Here is a 15,492-nt window from a genome sequence, read left to right as displayed (position 1 = left end):
TTTGGTTTGGAATCAAACATAATTCATATTAGTTGCATCATACACCATTCTAACTTATCAGTTAAAAGCAAACTAACACTGAACATTTACATATACATTCTATATCACCAAGCCTAAGATCATGTAACAGTAGGAGGAAGCTACATCATTGCTTCCTTTCTTTTTCCCACAAATATGAGATTTTTCTAATTGTTTATGGGATGTTTATAGAAGTAGTTTGCTGGACCAAAAGCTGAATGTCTTTGTTCTTCCAATGCAGCCTTAGGAGAAAAACTGCTGTAAAATCATCTCAGTACCGAATAGTCAGTATCGGTTCTACAAAAGTCGTGTCAGTGCTCTTCGCCTGAATTGCAAGATACTTCAATATGCTCCTAAAACACAATCTGTCAGGTAACAGAGACATAATTTTTCATAATAATACTTTAAATACAGTTTATGAAGGGAAGTGGGGGGGAATATGTCTCAGGTTTCTTTGCTTCTCTGTAAGGAAACTTGGATTTTGCCAAACCCATGGGACGTTAAAAGAGAAAACTATTTTTTTTTTATAACTGTTTTTGCAAGAATAAGCCATTCTAGAGGCAATGGTAAGAAAAATTAAATAGCTAAGAAGTCAGAGAAGGAACTAAAATATTAATAGCAAGAATACAAATTCCATACATTGTTATTTTTTTAATTCACCCTGTATTGTGGAGGCTACGCTAACAGAGAGCTCTTTAATTTAAGAAGATAGTCATAAAGAACAGAAGCTTTTACTAATCTCATGGCATACTGATGGTGTTGAGGTTATTAAAGTGAATTATATAGTTTTCCAAATGGGATCAATTCTGAGTACACAGTAAAGTACACAAATTCAGAAGTGAATTTCACTACTCTGAAACAAATGGATATAATTAATTACGGTGTCAAGCACTCTAGGAGAGGGCATCACACCGGCAGAACACTGAACCAGGATGTGTTGTTTTCTACCTTTTGCCATAATGGTAATAGTTTTCTTGTGCTCCACTTCTCCTCTCACCTTCAAACAGATGTGTGATCCCCAGCACAAGAAATAACTCTAAAAGCCATCAAATTCAGAAAATGTAATATATATTGCTATCACTTTGCACTGTTGCTGCTGCAGCGGTGAGCTGCTGTGAAACACCTACCACGCAAAACTACATTCATGAGCTATATTAGCCAAGTATCCTTGTCCGAAACAAATTTATGATAACTATCACTCTAATTTCACACCACTGCAATTTCATAATATTCTGAAATAGGAAAGCTTCATCTCCCAACTCTACAGAGTCAATGCTGAGCTATTAGCCATGCATTAGAGGAGGGACTGGAAGTCCCACCAGCAACTTAATGCAGCCACTGTAGCCAGAGCCATGGACTCAATGAAGCAATACTTTTCCTTTTGCTGTCAATCTTCGGTACCAGAGCAGCAGGGTTTTATTTTATCTTTCCTTTTTTCCCATTTCACAAGGGTATTTAAAATTTGATCACAACAATGGTTCAGTTCATATGCATATTACAAACTGCTTTGGGGACTGCTCAGTGCAAAATGGGCGGATAATGTTACAGATTAACTTGACTCTGGAGTGGGAACTGTCAGCTATATCCTTTAGCTGGGGAAAAGATTTTAAACACTACCTGGAAAATTGTGAGGCCTAATCTTTCTGCTGTGCTGGCTTGCAGTATAATCCGAATAATGTGAATGTGCTTTCCATCTGAGTGAGGCAGGCATGCTGTTAAGTGATTTGAGCAATTTGCCTGGTATAATAACCAGTTTTCTCTGTCTCACTGGATGCCAGGAACTTCCTGAAAATCTTTGCCTATGGCTTGACACAGACTGCTGAGTAGCCACAAAACTGTTTGATAAAAGCACCAGTTTTGTCCAGTATAAATCAATAGAATCCCGCTGCAATAGCTGTATTTGACTACAGCACTCAGCTGTTATCAAGTAGGGGACCTGTTCTGACTATTTTAACTTCAGAGTACGTATCTTTTTCCCAGCTGGTCTTCAACACAGCAGGGATGGCTGTGGCGTGTGCTCAGTGTTTCAGCCAAAGAACGTTCAACACTCACAGCGCTCCACTGGCCTCCAGAAAAAGATTAACTGAAAATGCATTTCAATGCAGATATCAATTTTTTTTTCCCTAAAACAGAGCACACAGAGCATGATTCCTCAAATGCGAGCTCTTGAATTTGAAATGGAAAGATTTTCCAGTAATTTCTCCTGTCTTTCCTACCTGACACTACTCTATTTTCCTAGGACAACCTACCTCAGAAAGCCATATCTCACACAAGTAATTATACACATTCTTGAACTTCGTTAAAAGAATTTATTGGCTATGAAAGGAAGCTGGAAAACATGTCCTAACATCAGCGTTCAAAACCCTAATGTCATCAGCTTCTCTCTACTTTTTACTCATGAAAACACTCTTTAGGTAACAAGACAAAATATGTTTTATGGATAGACTCATGGCACAGCAAGAATAATAAACATTGTTCTCCCTAAAATTGGAATTCCTTCTGGAGAAAAAGAACACATCTTTTCTAAATTTCTATGCCGCTAAAGCTAAAAAAAATGTTTCTTATTCGGTTATTATTTCTTGTTTCTTTCTACTTTTCACTTTGTACCTTGCAGAGCATGGAGATTTACCCAAAACATGTATGATCCCAATAATCGGCCTTAAGAAAAGGACACAATATCTAGTTATAGCAAGAATTTATTTTTCCTTGAAATTTCATGTAAATCATAAGGCTGATAATCTTTCATGATGATTGATGATAGAATGAGGTTGATGATAGAATTTTTGACCTTTGGCCAGTTCTCCGACATGTGACAGTCCTCTATAATATAAGGGTATTTATATTTCCCTATAGTATAAATATACTATAAGAATAATAATTATAAATATTACTTGTTAGCTATGAAACTGTAAGTCTTGTGAAGTTTGCTGGTCAAGCAGATAGTTGTTTCATGTTTCCTGTGCCACTTGGCATATTGGGAAAGCCAATATTCCTTTTCTTCCCAATTAGTCTTGGGAATATTATGAAAAAACACATATGATTCCAAGCCCTGACCGACATACTTATTTTCCAAAATATTCCAATGCTCTTCCGTATGGGCATCTCAGCATTAAAATGAAATAAATTGTGATTCTAAGCTTTCACTTTGTATATCTGCAAACTGCAGTTCAAAGATGTTAAATTATTTGTAGCCTGAAACAGTGACAAAGAACAGAACAAAAGTCCTCCAAGGGTTTCTGTCACTTAGTTGGGTATAAAAACCTCCCCTAAGAATGTGAGTGTCTTGGATTGGGCTGCCTCTAAGAAGTAATGCTGCAAGTAAAGGACATTTCCTTACAACAAGCATCAGAATATTATAAACCAGGAGGTGGCTGTCAATTCAAGCATTCATTGCATATCGAACAGGCTCCACTTTGGACACAAAGCATTCAAGAAAATCTTAACACGCTCTAAAACACCTCTAGCTTTTCTAACCTGAATTGCAGCTGGCTTCCAAATTCAATTTGCATAATTTGAAACCAACAATTCATTTTATTGTTCTGAATCAGGATGTACAGCGCTGTTAGCTGCTCACTTTGACCTGAGTTCCTGTGACAGCCCTTACAGGTTATTCACCCTATCCTAATAAAAAAAGGGAAAATCTCTACATATCTGCCATATAGAAAATGAGAGAAGAGGGAAGGGAGGGGAAAGGAAAATGAGAAAGAAAGCCTGCATGTGCCCATTGCTAAACTATTAAAAAAAAAAAAGAGCTTGAATATCTGCGTGCTGATATGACATCTAATATAGCCAAACACAGTAACAGCCAAAGGGGATCTGCTGCTTAGCTGCCTCAAGTAATTTTAAGTAAAGTTGTCTCCTAAGCACACACAGTTAACTTATCCACACAATTTGTATAAGGTTTTCCAAAACACTACAGGAGAGTCAGCATGTTCAAATCCACAAGGTGCTTCTTGTAAGCAACGGTTTCCCCATTTCTTCCAATGACAATATTTTCCAAGTTCTCTCCCTCAATTTTTGAAGTAAATTATCTGTGGAAAATTGGACTTTACTTCTTTAGATGAATTGATATCAAGAAAAAAATACAGAAAGAAATGTGTTAACACAGTCTTGGTAGACGTGTTCAGAACAGCTTTGTGATTGTCAAAATTCCTGCTACTTTGTGATTAAGGCAGACTCTCATGATTTCAAATTGTTGTTCAGGGAAAGAGGGTTCTGTTTTAAACTCAGTGATTGCCATCTAGACTTCATGCTCTAACATGACGAAGAAAGTTCATACCTAAGTTTTCAGAACATTAATACCTGTGCATTCTTTTGTATGAGCAATTCAGTCTGTGTCTCCTGAATACATGACCTAGGTCCTATCTGAACTTGAGCAAGTTATAATGAGGTACTCTTTTATAATATAAACTGATCTTAATTAGAGTTTTGACAGAGATTTAACCTTCATTTGATGCATATATGGGACTCAGTTTCCACCTATGTTGTAATATTCTTGTCTCCATGATTTTGTTTTATTTTAGCCAAAAAGGAAGCCTGTTGCCTACTAAGCAACAAAATTAGTATTTACTTGCCTGGAACATAGACATACGCAGACTAAACCAGCATAACTAGGTATAGTACATAAGCATATTTTAACAGTGGGAAAACATTAATAACATCTTGCAATGCAGCTCAGCTTTAATATGAAAATAATAGCCTTAACTGCAAAGAAGCAGATGGGGTTCTGATACAGTGGCACAAACAGGGTGCATAAAAAATCTGCAAGTATTCAACTCTGCAAGATAAGAACTAAGGATGCAGAGTAGGCAAGAATGATGTCTGGTAAAACCAAAATAATCCTGCAGAGCAGGCAGCCAAGGTGTCTGATGGAACCAGAATGAATGGAACCAGAATAATCCTGCAGAATATGCAAAACCATAACAAGCCCTCATCCCAAAAATAAATGCCAAGAGAAGCTGATATCACCCAATTGTCTTCTGGGGAGGAGGCAGAGGAGCACGGAAAATCAATGGTGTTTTATGGGAAAGGGTGGGGAGGAAAGAAGGTGGCAGAATCTGTTCTGCCTTTCAGTCTCCAATTTTTCTCTGGACTGATGGATTATAGCTATCAGTACAAACTAAAATGGCATCACTTAAGTGGCAGTGTACACTTGCATCTAATTTAAGTTTGTTACGGATGATTGACAGTGATTAAGTACTAACCACTGGCAATGCGCACTGCTAACGAATCCAGTCAATCCAGTCAAGAGTCATTTTGAAGCTTGAATCTGGCTGGGTTTGGAGTCTTCTCCCATCACATTCCCATCACACTGTTCTATGATCTTCCTAGCGTATAGAGATTTACCTACATTCAGTTGCAGTGTTATGTTTGTTCTAAATTTTCATGGGACTTTTACAAATCTTTCTAAATGCTTAAAGATTCATCACAGTAAGGCAAGGAGTAAAATGAAACATATAGAACTTTTCCATATTATTTTGTTATTTTCTTATAGGGCAACATAGTCTTCAGGAAGTTCCATGTTTTTGTAGTGTTTTTTTCTTCTCCTTTCTGTACGAAATGATTCTAAGGAAAGACATGAAAAGCAAAGACAATACTGCCTATAGTTCTGGCCTATATGAATCTACAAGTTATGTGTACACATGTGTACATATATACATCAGATACACGGAATACTAGGATTCATTTCTGTATCTAGCCCTGAGATGACTTCTGAGTGTCTGAACAATCACTTGTGGCATCCTGAAGTCAGTGCATGTGCAGTGACAGACAGACAGACAGGCATGTTATTATATATTTTCTAGATACTTAGATGCCTTTCAATAGTAGTGCAAAAGAAAGAAAGAGAGAGAGAAAATATGGTTCTCAAATTCTAAAGTAAAATCATTATTAGGTAATCATTTTACAGAACAGACTGATTTATATGTGTGTAGTTAAAGCTCCTCTCCCCCCAGTTGTCTCTTCTTTCTGGATATCTTTGACATCACACAGAAGTACTTCTATGAGACAGATCTGCAATTAATTCTCCACAGAATAAATGCTTTAGCATATAGAAAAGTATAGAAGACAAAAAAGGAACCACACCAAACCCCCCATATTTAATGATTTTTAAAATCTATACTCAACTTGCTCCAGCAGCAAACTTTTCACTGTATTAAAAGAAAGGAAAAAAAATGGAGATAATGACTATATTTTCTACTTATTCAGTGAAATAGTGTCTGATATTTAATTCTACATCATCAGAATAGTTTATGGAAATAGTGTGCTAATGGTGAGACTATCAGTGGGCTCGTTAATTTGTAGTGGCTATTTCTCCTGACCTAATTTCCTTTCCCGCTTGAAAACTGTTTGAAATTTCATCTGACTACAATCAGGTTTATTGGAAATATTAATGTCTGTGCTCTCCCCATAAGCCACCAGCAGGGTAATTGACTTGAAAGATGAATTACATCTGCATTAACAGACTACAGAGTTGTAGTGTGGAGTCTGGTTCTTTGTCCTTTACTGCCCTTCCTTCCTTCATTCTGAATGTGATTCTGACAATTTTCTTTTTTTTTTTTTTTCAGAGAGAGAGAGAGAGAAAGCCTTAAGAGAGCATCATTAATAATACACATTAGCTACTGTGGTTTATAATAGAAGGTTGTTTATTCAGAGGTTGGGGAATGACTCTTGAAACTTACTTAGTGTCTGACACAAACTGGAATTGCTATGAACTACAGAGGCCTTCATCATATTCATGGGTGAGTGATACAAGCATAATTCATTGACATAGTTTGCCTTAAAACAAAAACAAAAAAACCCAACTACAACAACAACAACAACAACAACAACAAAAAAAAAAAAAAAAAAAAGAAAAGGGAAAGGAAGGAAATACCTCCTCTTTTAAATAAAATATATTCCCAAACTGCTCAGTGAGACCTTATTATGAGAGGGGGGAAAAAAAATCATTAAAATCTAAATTTGCCTAAAAAAAAAAAAAAAAAAACCCAACAAAAAAAAAAAAAAAAAAAAAAAAAAAAAAAAAAAAAAAGAAAAGGGAAAGGAAGGAAATACCTCCTCTTTTAAATAAAATATATTCCCAAACTGCTCAGTGAGACCTTATTATGAGAGGGGGGAAAAAAAATCATTAAAATCTTGTACATAAGCCCACATTGAAGTCTGTCCTACTTTAAAAAGTGTTTAAGCATGCAAAAATCAAGCACACAAAGAGACACTTGGAAACAACAATGTGGCAAGAACCTACGGCTCCTCCAATGCAGTACTCATGGTATCTGTGCCCCATATCTTTAACATGACACTACTATATGCAAATCTAACTTCCTATGACAACAAGGAATTTTCTTTAAAAAAATCAGTACAGAAATGTAATGCAGATGAAATGTCAGCATATTCTGTTATTCTGTAAAGAAGAACAATTTAATACTAAAACTTAAAAGAAATTCAAGGGAAAGACATTTTGGTTTTAAAGACTTATATCTGTAAATGATGTAGTTTCTTCCTCTAAAATCATTTTGCAATCAATTCTTACCAGCATTTCAGTACTTGTCTTCTTAATTATTCATGTTTTCAGGATAACACATGGACAACAGGATTTGGGGGAAGGAGGCAGTGGGAAAGGTAATTTATTATCTGTAACTGAACTGCTTCAAATACCTCTCTCACTATGTCCATCTTCATAGAAGAACAGAGGATGAAAGGATAATAAGAGTGTTCCATGAACCAGGGCTTAGATCTCAAATGGAAAAAAAATACAAAAGCTATTTTCCTTGCACTGAGTGAAGGAAGCAGACAATTGATTAGCCAGATAAATGAACTAAATTAGTCTGAAGGCTATGTAGTTTTTCAGACACAAAACCCAGACAACTGACTAGAAAGTCAGTTCAGTACCGACGTTATCATCCATACTATCAATAAAAAGTGAAACAGTATTAGCAGGCTTCTGTGTTGATTTCTTCACGCCAGCTCCTTCTTTGACCTCCAAAGCTTCCTCAGCCCATAGACTATTCCCACATCTTTTGGATCATTTTCTGATGCTTGTCTCATACTGATGTGAAAAGAGACCAAGAATTCTTTCTGCCTCCCATTTCTGACTGCTGAAGTACTAACTTATCTCTTCCTTAAAGTATCTTTTCATATTTCTATCTCTGACTTCAGTCTTGATTAAAATTATTAAAATCATCACAGTTTAATAGTAACAAAAGGACTCCCTCTTGTTTCTCCCATGCCTTAAAAGTGAATTTTCTGTTCTTAATGCTTGGTTAATAAAATACAGTTGAAATACATTTGATGTCATGCATAAGCCTTTACACCATTTTTTTAAGCAATCAGTTCTACCTTTATACTTTTTGAGAGATGTTCAGTTGTAATGAAGTAGTTATACAAGTGCTTTTTATGACAGGATGTTTCTACTTACAAATATATAGCAGTTATAAAATTATGGAGTAGATTGGTGAAGTACACAATTCATAACTAAATTTAATTTATGTGATTTCCCATCAGTTAGCTAAGATGGTTTGTCCAGTTATATTGCACACACAAACAATTGTGTGTCAATTAAAACAGTTGTTCTGGAAGCTGTGCTTCTCCCTATAGACATCAGCTTTAGAATTGCTTCTCTCAGCTCCTCAAAACCTGTAAAACATTTGGAAATCATTACCACAATGCTGTTCCCCCCCAACCATCCGCCAAAAAGATATTTCTAGCGGTGACAAATAAATCCATTCAGAATATCTGCTCTTGGACTTGGACGTTCATGAAACAAAGATTTATTATACTTCTGTTGACCTTAATTTCACCTCAGTCAGTATAACCTCTTGGGTTAATAACTCCTGATGCTCACCTCTACAGAGGTCAGTAGCACAAAAAGTATGTGATAGCATCGGCTTCAGTTAAAGTTGAAAAATAGTTTCCATTATAGCTACCTGCTTTCACACTCCCTGCTTATTGTTGCCTCAATGGCACCCCGGATAACTAGAAGCACACACAAAAAAACCCCTCTGCTCTATCCCAATTATTACTCCATAACACAATTTTATTTCCTTGGCCAAAGATGGGGGAGATCATGGATAAAGTAGCAACGTTATCGGCGGTGTCTAAAAAGTCTATGTTTAGTTATAATTCTGATAGCAACTTTTATCAATGAACAGCTTCACCCTTTACTTCAACTGTCAGCCTCAGCAAGAACCACATGCAGTGAATATCTGTTTTGCTGATGGCATACTGTCAGAATTTCTGTTCTTAAGTTTTCACATTTTTTAAGCATGCCTTTGCTTGATAGCAATGACACTTAACTGCTGTGCCATACTGGGTTCTTTACCCTTATAACTGAAAATCACAGTTTATTAACTTACTGAAAGCTTTTCTGGTTTCTAAGACTTAAAGAACAATCATGTGGTTTCTCTTTACTTTCAGATGTTTGGTTACAGCAATATTTAACAATTCATTCCAGAAGGAATAACAAAATGGTATAAAAGCTTTGTAACTTCTAAATAGCATTTTCAGAAATTAAAAGACAGGCAAAACTGGATTAAACACGCACACACAAATGCTGGGTGGAAAGGTATTTGACATACAGCTTCCATTTTCTCAATTACCAAACTGCTGTACTAAAACCAAAGCAAGGTTCCAACTATCTAACCTGAATTTTCCCAGAGACTCAGCTCTTTTTTCTGTGTTATCGCCCCTTTCAGACAGAAACTCTTCGGGGTTTTTTTCAGATTTCATCAGTTACTCATGCAGTAAGATGGGATTCTTCCTTTTACCATTTAGAATGTAGATGTGTCAGTCTTTTAAAACTAGAAAGTCCTCCAAAACCAGAAAGTTCCAGTTCTGAACAGAAATTAAAAGACATCTTCAAAGGAACTCAAACCTTTCTAAATAATTTTTTCCTTCTCACTTTTGCTTTCTAACAAATTCCTATTTTGCAAGAGAAAAAGGGGTGAGGTATTTTTGAATACTTGCTACAGCAAGTTATTTTTTACTCCATCAGTATCATATAAACTCAACGGTTGGAGGAATGGGATTTCAGGAATCTCTCTCTCCTTTTTTTTATTTTTTTTTTATTCTCATATCTGCATGATGAACGATTACAGACAGATACTTCCCGGAATCTGAAAAAAACAGATTTTCTACCACTTTAAAGTACTGTTACAATTTTTTGCTTTGGTCTTACACAAATTTTTGAGCAGTGGAGACCTTGCAGTGTCTCTCAAGGTGGTAATTAAACTGCAAGCAGCAAATGGTATTTATAATTATTTTTGTAAGAGAAATAGAGGAATTCTGAAGAAAAAGAAATTACATGCAAGAGAGAGCCCATTTAAACTTTAAAGTGCAATGTAAATAGCACTTTTCCTTGAAGTGTCCCTTTTCCTTTATCAACCACAGTTAGTAATGTTAAACATAAATGGACAGCTGTACTTCTGTTCAGCAAGATGGAAAAGCTATTCAAAACAGCAGAATAAAATGTGTGCTAATTCTGACTTCAACACAACTTTACATTTAAGTCTAAGGTCCCCAAACTTATCATGGGGGGAGAGGAAATTTTCCACTGGCACAAACATACCCTACAGACACAGCATGCATCCATGGCAATGATAACTCTGATTTCAATTAGAACTTACTAGCTCTCTTGTGCCTCATTTTTGCAAGGAAAATAAAATTGAGAAAGGCATCATTGTGATTAGCTCCTACAGCCACCTTTTCTGAGTAGTCTGAAGTGACAGCCACAGGGGTAAAAATGATTGTACTAAAATGTCTACTAATGAGGCCCCTGTAGTACTGCTCCAAGAAGGACCATTATATGCTACATTTGTCAATTTCATCTCTTTGGCTTTCTTTTATCATCTGGAAAAATACTGATTAAGAGAAGTTTCTTTTTAAGGCTTTATTCTTGGTTAACCTTCATAATAATGCTTATTGCCTTCCTGTACAGCTAAAATGTTCCAAACTAAAACATGAAAGTGTTCCGTACTTCCTATTGACTTCGCTCAGTTTCTTCAGGCTAACATACATTTTATGATAACAATGTACAAACTTTCTGATAGATTATAGAAAGGAAGGCATGAAAAATACCTGCAAATATCTTTATAAAGGCAAAGCAATGAATTGAACGGAAAATAGCAAAACTTTTTTCTATTCTTCTGGAAGATACATTCACGACACAAGCCCTAATATCTCTGAGATGAACAAACAAAAACAAAGTGAGAATTAAAAATAATAAAAATAATTTAAAGTAAAATAGAATAATACTGTAACTAAGAAAGAAAAATTATAAGAGAAAAAAAAAAAAAAGAGGAGTTAGAGGAATAGGCAGTCACTATTTGGGTGACTAAAGAGGAGGAAAAAGAAAAAAAAATATTTCCAAACATGAATGATGATACAAACTAGTGGAATCTCCTATTGCCATCATTCTGTACAGTATATTTGCAAAATAGATGTAAACGAAATGAAAACTAATGCATATATGATTCTTAAGAAGAAGGATGATCAGTACTTGTGGACAAACTAACAGTTACATCCTAGGAAAAACAAGATTCTTCAGGAACACACATCTAAGTATTTTATGTCCCTAAAACTGTAATATTAAGGATCAACTTCTTTTCCTATGTTGAAATCTGAGATGCTGGCAAACAGAAAATGAACTGAATAAGGAAACAAATGGTGAACATGGGCATGGACTTCAGGAATTACTACAACACTCAAAACTGAGGTTTGCTTTGTTCATGTCACAAAACAATAAAGGACCACTACTTTATAATATTTTAAAGAAATATAACAGATTAAGAAAATTGTAACACATTTAGTAAAATTACTGAAAGTATCATAAGGTCTCCAAAAAGTGGAATTAAAAAAAAAAAGAGTATGTGTGTGTGCACTTGGGCATATATATACATATATTTGCATAATTTTTTAAACTTTGTGAGTTCAAGCATGTGGTCATTTTCAATTGTAACTTTTTAGAATGCTCTCTAGGCTAATTCAATCTTTACAAAAATATTTTTGATGGATTACAAGGAACTAGCTGAAATGAGGGCACATTAGTCTTGATTAATTCTGTTTTTCTGTCAACTTTTGAAAGATGCGTGCATTTTAGAGACATGCAGCTTGGAATGAGAAGTCTGGAGTCTTGATAAAAGTGAAAGAGAATGAATGCTCACTTTTATCTTCCAGTAGAGAAAGACTAGTTAGTAAGTTTATATTTCTATTTTAAAGATCTTGAAAATTTCTTAGAATCTGAAGTCAGTAATGCCAATTAGAGATTAAATGTCTTAGCTTTGTTTTCCTCTGGTTCTCTCACCCATTCTCTAGGCAATAGCTTATTTATTTCCCTAATTTATTTCCCTTTGTATACCTGATTAGTCACTGTGTTTTGCAGACTTATTATGTGATGATTAGACTTTACCTTTTTACACAGGTGGGTTTTCATATCTTTTTTTGTTCCGATTATAGAAATCCAGTCATTTTGTATGCCAAGTGTAATCTTCCATGGCAAAGAAGATTAACTTGCCACTAATACCACTTGGCTTTGTCTCACAATACGAATGTCTGAGATTTCTGTATACCATTTGTACTCAAAAGGTCTTCAAACATTGAGCCTGCCTCATCAAAGATTACTTTATACTTTAAATATTGTAGACTATATACTGTAGACTATATTGAGGACCACCAGCCTGAACATAGAAATGGAATTCCATTATCAAACTATCAGACTGCTTTATCAAACCAGCTTAATGCTGAATTATTCGATTTTCTAAGATTTTAACAGAGCATTTATTCAAGGGTACATGTTATGTGTTCCTGAAAGTAGGAATGAGCGTGAAATATAGTCTCCAGTACTCATACAACCCAATTTTAAAAAATCTAATGAGCTGAGACTTTTAAAGTCTGCTAAATATTTCGGACTCTAGGGGCATACTGTTAAGGTATTCTTTTCTTTATTAGGTGAAGCCTGCAACAGTTCTTTACGCCTGCCACTTTCCAATTATTAAAATTGCAGTGATTTATTTCACCCTCAGTATTAGGCTGTTGCTCATGAAAGCTTAGTCCTTCCACTAAAGTGAAAGTCACGTTTGTTCAGGATGAAATAAAGATCTGAATCCTAAAATCAGCCTCTTTCTCCTTCTGTCTTCTATAACTGTGGAAATGTAAAGGCAGTCACTGCAGATACAGGGTATCCCTTTCACGTATTGCATGTTTAGTTAAAACATTACTTCATCTTTATCATTCACCATCCATCTTTCAGAATCTTGTTTGGCTCTTCGCCAAGAGAGACACAGCCAAGACTCTGCTCATTTCACCCTTTCAATCTTAATGAGAAAAAGTAGTCCTTCCATACAGCCTTTATTTTCAGAATAGTTTGCTTAGAGTTCAACAGTTCCCATGTCAGCAACTGTAAACCCCACAACTACCTAGTTCTGAAATAAATCAGAAACAAAGACTCTTTATGAACAGTCCAGCGTGGCTTGTAATGAATGTATGCTACGGAAGAGCTCAAATGTTTCTGTTCTGTCCTTAAACAAGATTTTAACAGCTTTGGTTGATTCTAGCATTATACTAATATTTTGACCTCTCTAAATTGCAGCAGTGCATACCAACCAATTTAGTCCAGTCTCACCTATAATTAATTTGCATTATTTTATATCTTATCATAGCACATAATCCCAGGGCTGAGGACTAATTTCCTCTTCATTTGCAGTACTATACCCCCACACACACAGGTTAAGAAGCATTAAGTACTTCCCTCTAGATCTTTTTCACGCTTTTCATAAAATAGAGACCTTCTGACCAGTAACTATTCCTCTGTCTCTACTTATGCTAAATACAATTTCATTTTTTCAAGACTTGCTAGATATTCTACAACTTGTATAACTTTTCACACTGATGTGACAGTAGTGTGATGTAGCTATTCAATGATAGTAAATTTCTTTGAATATTAAACTGATAGCTAGATGCTATTAAGCCAAAGGAATTCTGTCAGTTGGAATTAAAAAAAAAAAAAGAAAAAGAAAAGGTTTTGCTAACAGAGAGATATTAATTTATGAAAGGGAATGTAATTCAATATGCCACACTTTACTCCCTTCCATATAGCATGCTGAATACATCAGTGCTCACCCCATTAGTCAAACACCGTTTCTTTTTACTAAAATGTTTTCCCTTTTTCCCGTATTTAGTTCACAACGTAAATGTACAATTTCTTCCAATTTATGTAAATCACATTCAAATATAGATGATCTAGAATGCTTATGCCGATAAGCTGTTGTCAAAAACGCTTAGGACACTATTTGAGTCATTTTATCCTGAAATACGACTGCAAAACATGCAGGTCAGTACCGAACAGTAAAAATACTGAGAAAATACTGGTTGATGAGGAGGAAAGGTAGGAGAATGACGACGCCGAAAGCCAGATGATGATTTTCTTTCTTTTCTTTTAGAATCTTCTGATAATTTGTCTTTATCCAAGTTTGAAATTTTTACTGTTTTTAGCAAATTGCCCTGGCAATATTACATTCTCGCTGAATACAGTTGTGTGGGATTTATTACTTCACACTACTGAGTGGAAAGGATTTGCCAGCTTGGGAAAATGCCAGAATTTGCATTTTAATAAAGATATGTCAAACAATAAACTCGCTTAACATCCTGTGACGGATCTGGTGAAACTGTGTCTTGTAGAGTGTGTATTACTGCACTACGTTTTTCTGTGCTTGTTGTTTTAAGAGAGACAAAGCTAAAAACAAAGTCATACAGTAACTTCTTTTTCAGCAATACCTGAAAACCTATTACTGAGGTGTCATAACTCAGTTAGAACTGTAGTGATATGCAGAAAATCTCTCCCAAATTCAACATCCAGCCTAAAAAAGACACCGTTTGGACTCTGGATGAAGGCCTGAATTTCACCTGTGTCATGAAGTAACAAAGCTGTTAAGGAAGGCAGCTGCAAATTAGAAAGTAGTCAGAAACCCAAAGATCTAGCAGTGACCACAAGATGAGAGGGTTCAGCATACAGGCAACTGCTTCCAGTTTATAGGACCTTTAGGTATTACCTTGACTTCTATGCACCTGTGTACCACACCGCAGTCACTCAGAAAAAGAAACAGGCTTCACTCAGAAAAAGAAACAGGCTTCAAAAGCAAAAATCAACAACTAAAATCAAAGCTATTAATTATTTTTGAAAATATTACTTTATCAATCCTACACGTCGCTAACAATTTTACGACAACAGTGGATATTGTCAGAAGATGACTCAGAGACATATCATAATAATTTGACATAACATAAGCAGAACCAGGCAAGTGTCTTTTGGATTTGATATATGAAAACTGGAAAGACTAAATCAATAGATGTATTACTGATTCTTTCCACTCCTCTGTCTGACACATTTACTCAGTTACATGTGGTAAACAAAAAAAAAAAAATCAAAACCACAACAAAAATACCACCCCTATACCCAGAAAAAAAAATAATGATCCCTGCATTTTG

General features: G+C 35.4%; 1 protein-coding gene across 4 annotated transcripts in view; it reads right to left on the bottom strand.

Annotated features, from left to right (window-relative positions):
- PCDH9 (protocadherin 9) overlaps window positions 1-15,492 on the bottom strand; it is a 737,828-nt gene that overhangs the window by 360,466 nt on the left and 361,870 nt on the right. The gene's annotated exons all lie outside the window — the stretch shown is intronic.

Source organism: Calidris pugnax, unplaced genomic scaffold (assembly GCF_001431845.1).
Source record: "Calidris pugnax isolate Ruff unplaced genomic scaffold, ASM143184v1 scaffold20, whole genome shotgun sequence".
In the NCBI taxonomy this organism is placed as follows: Eukaryota; Metazoa; Chordata; class Aves; order Charadriiformes; family Scolopacidae; genus Calidris; species Calidris pugnax.
This window is presented reverse-complemented; position numbering and strand designations above follow the sequence as displayed.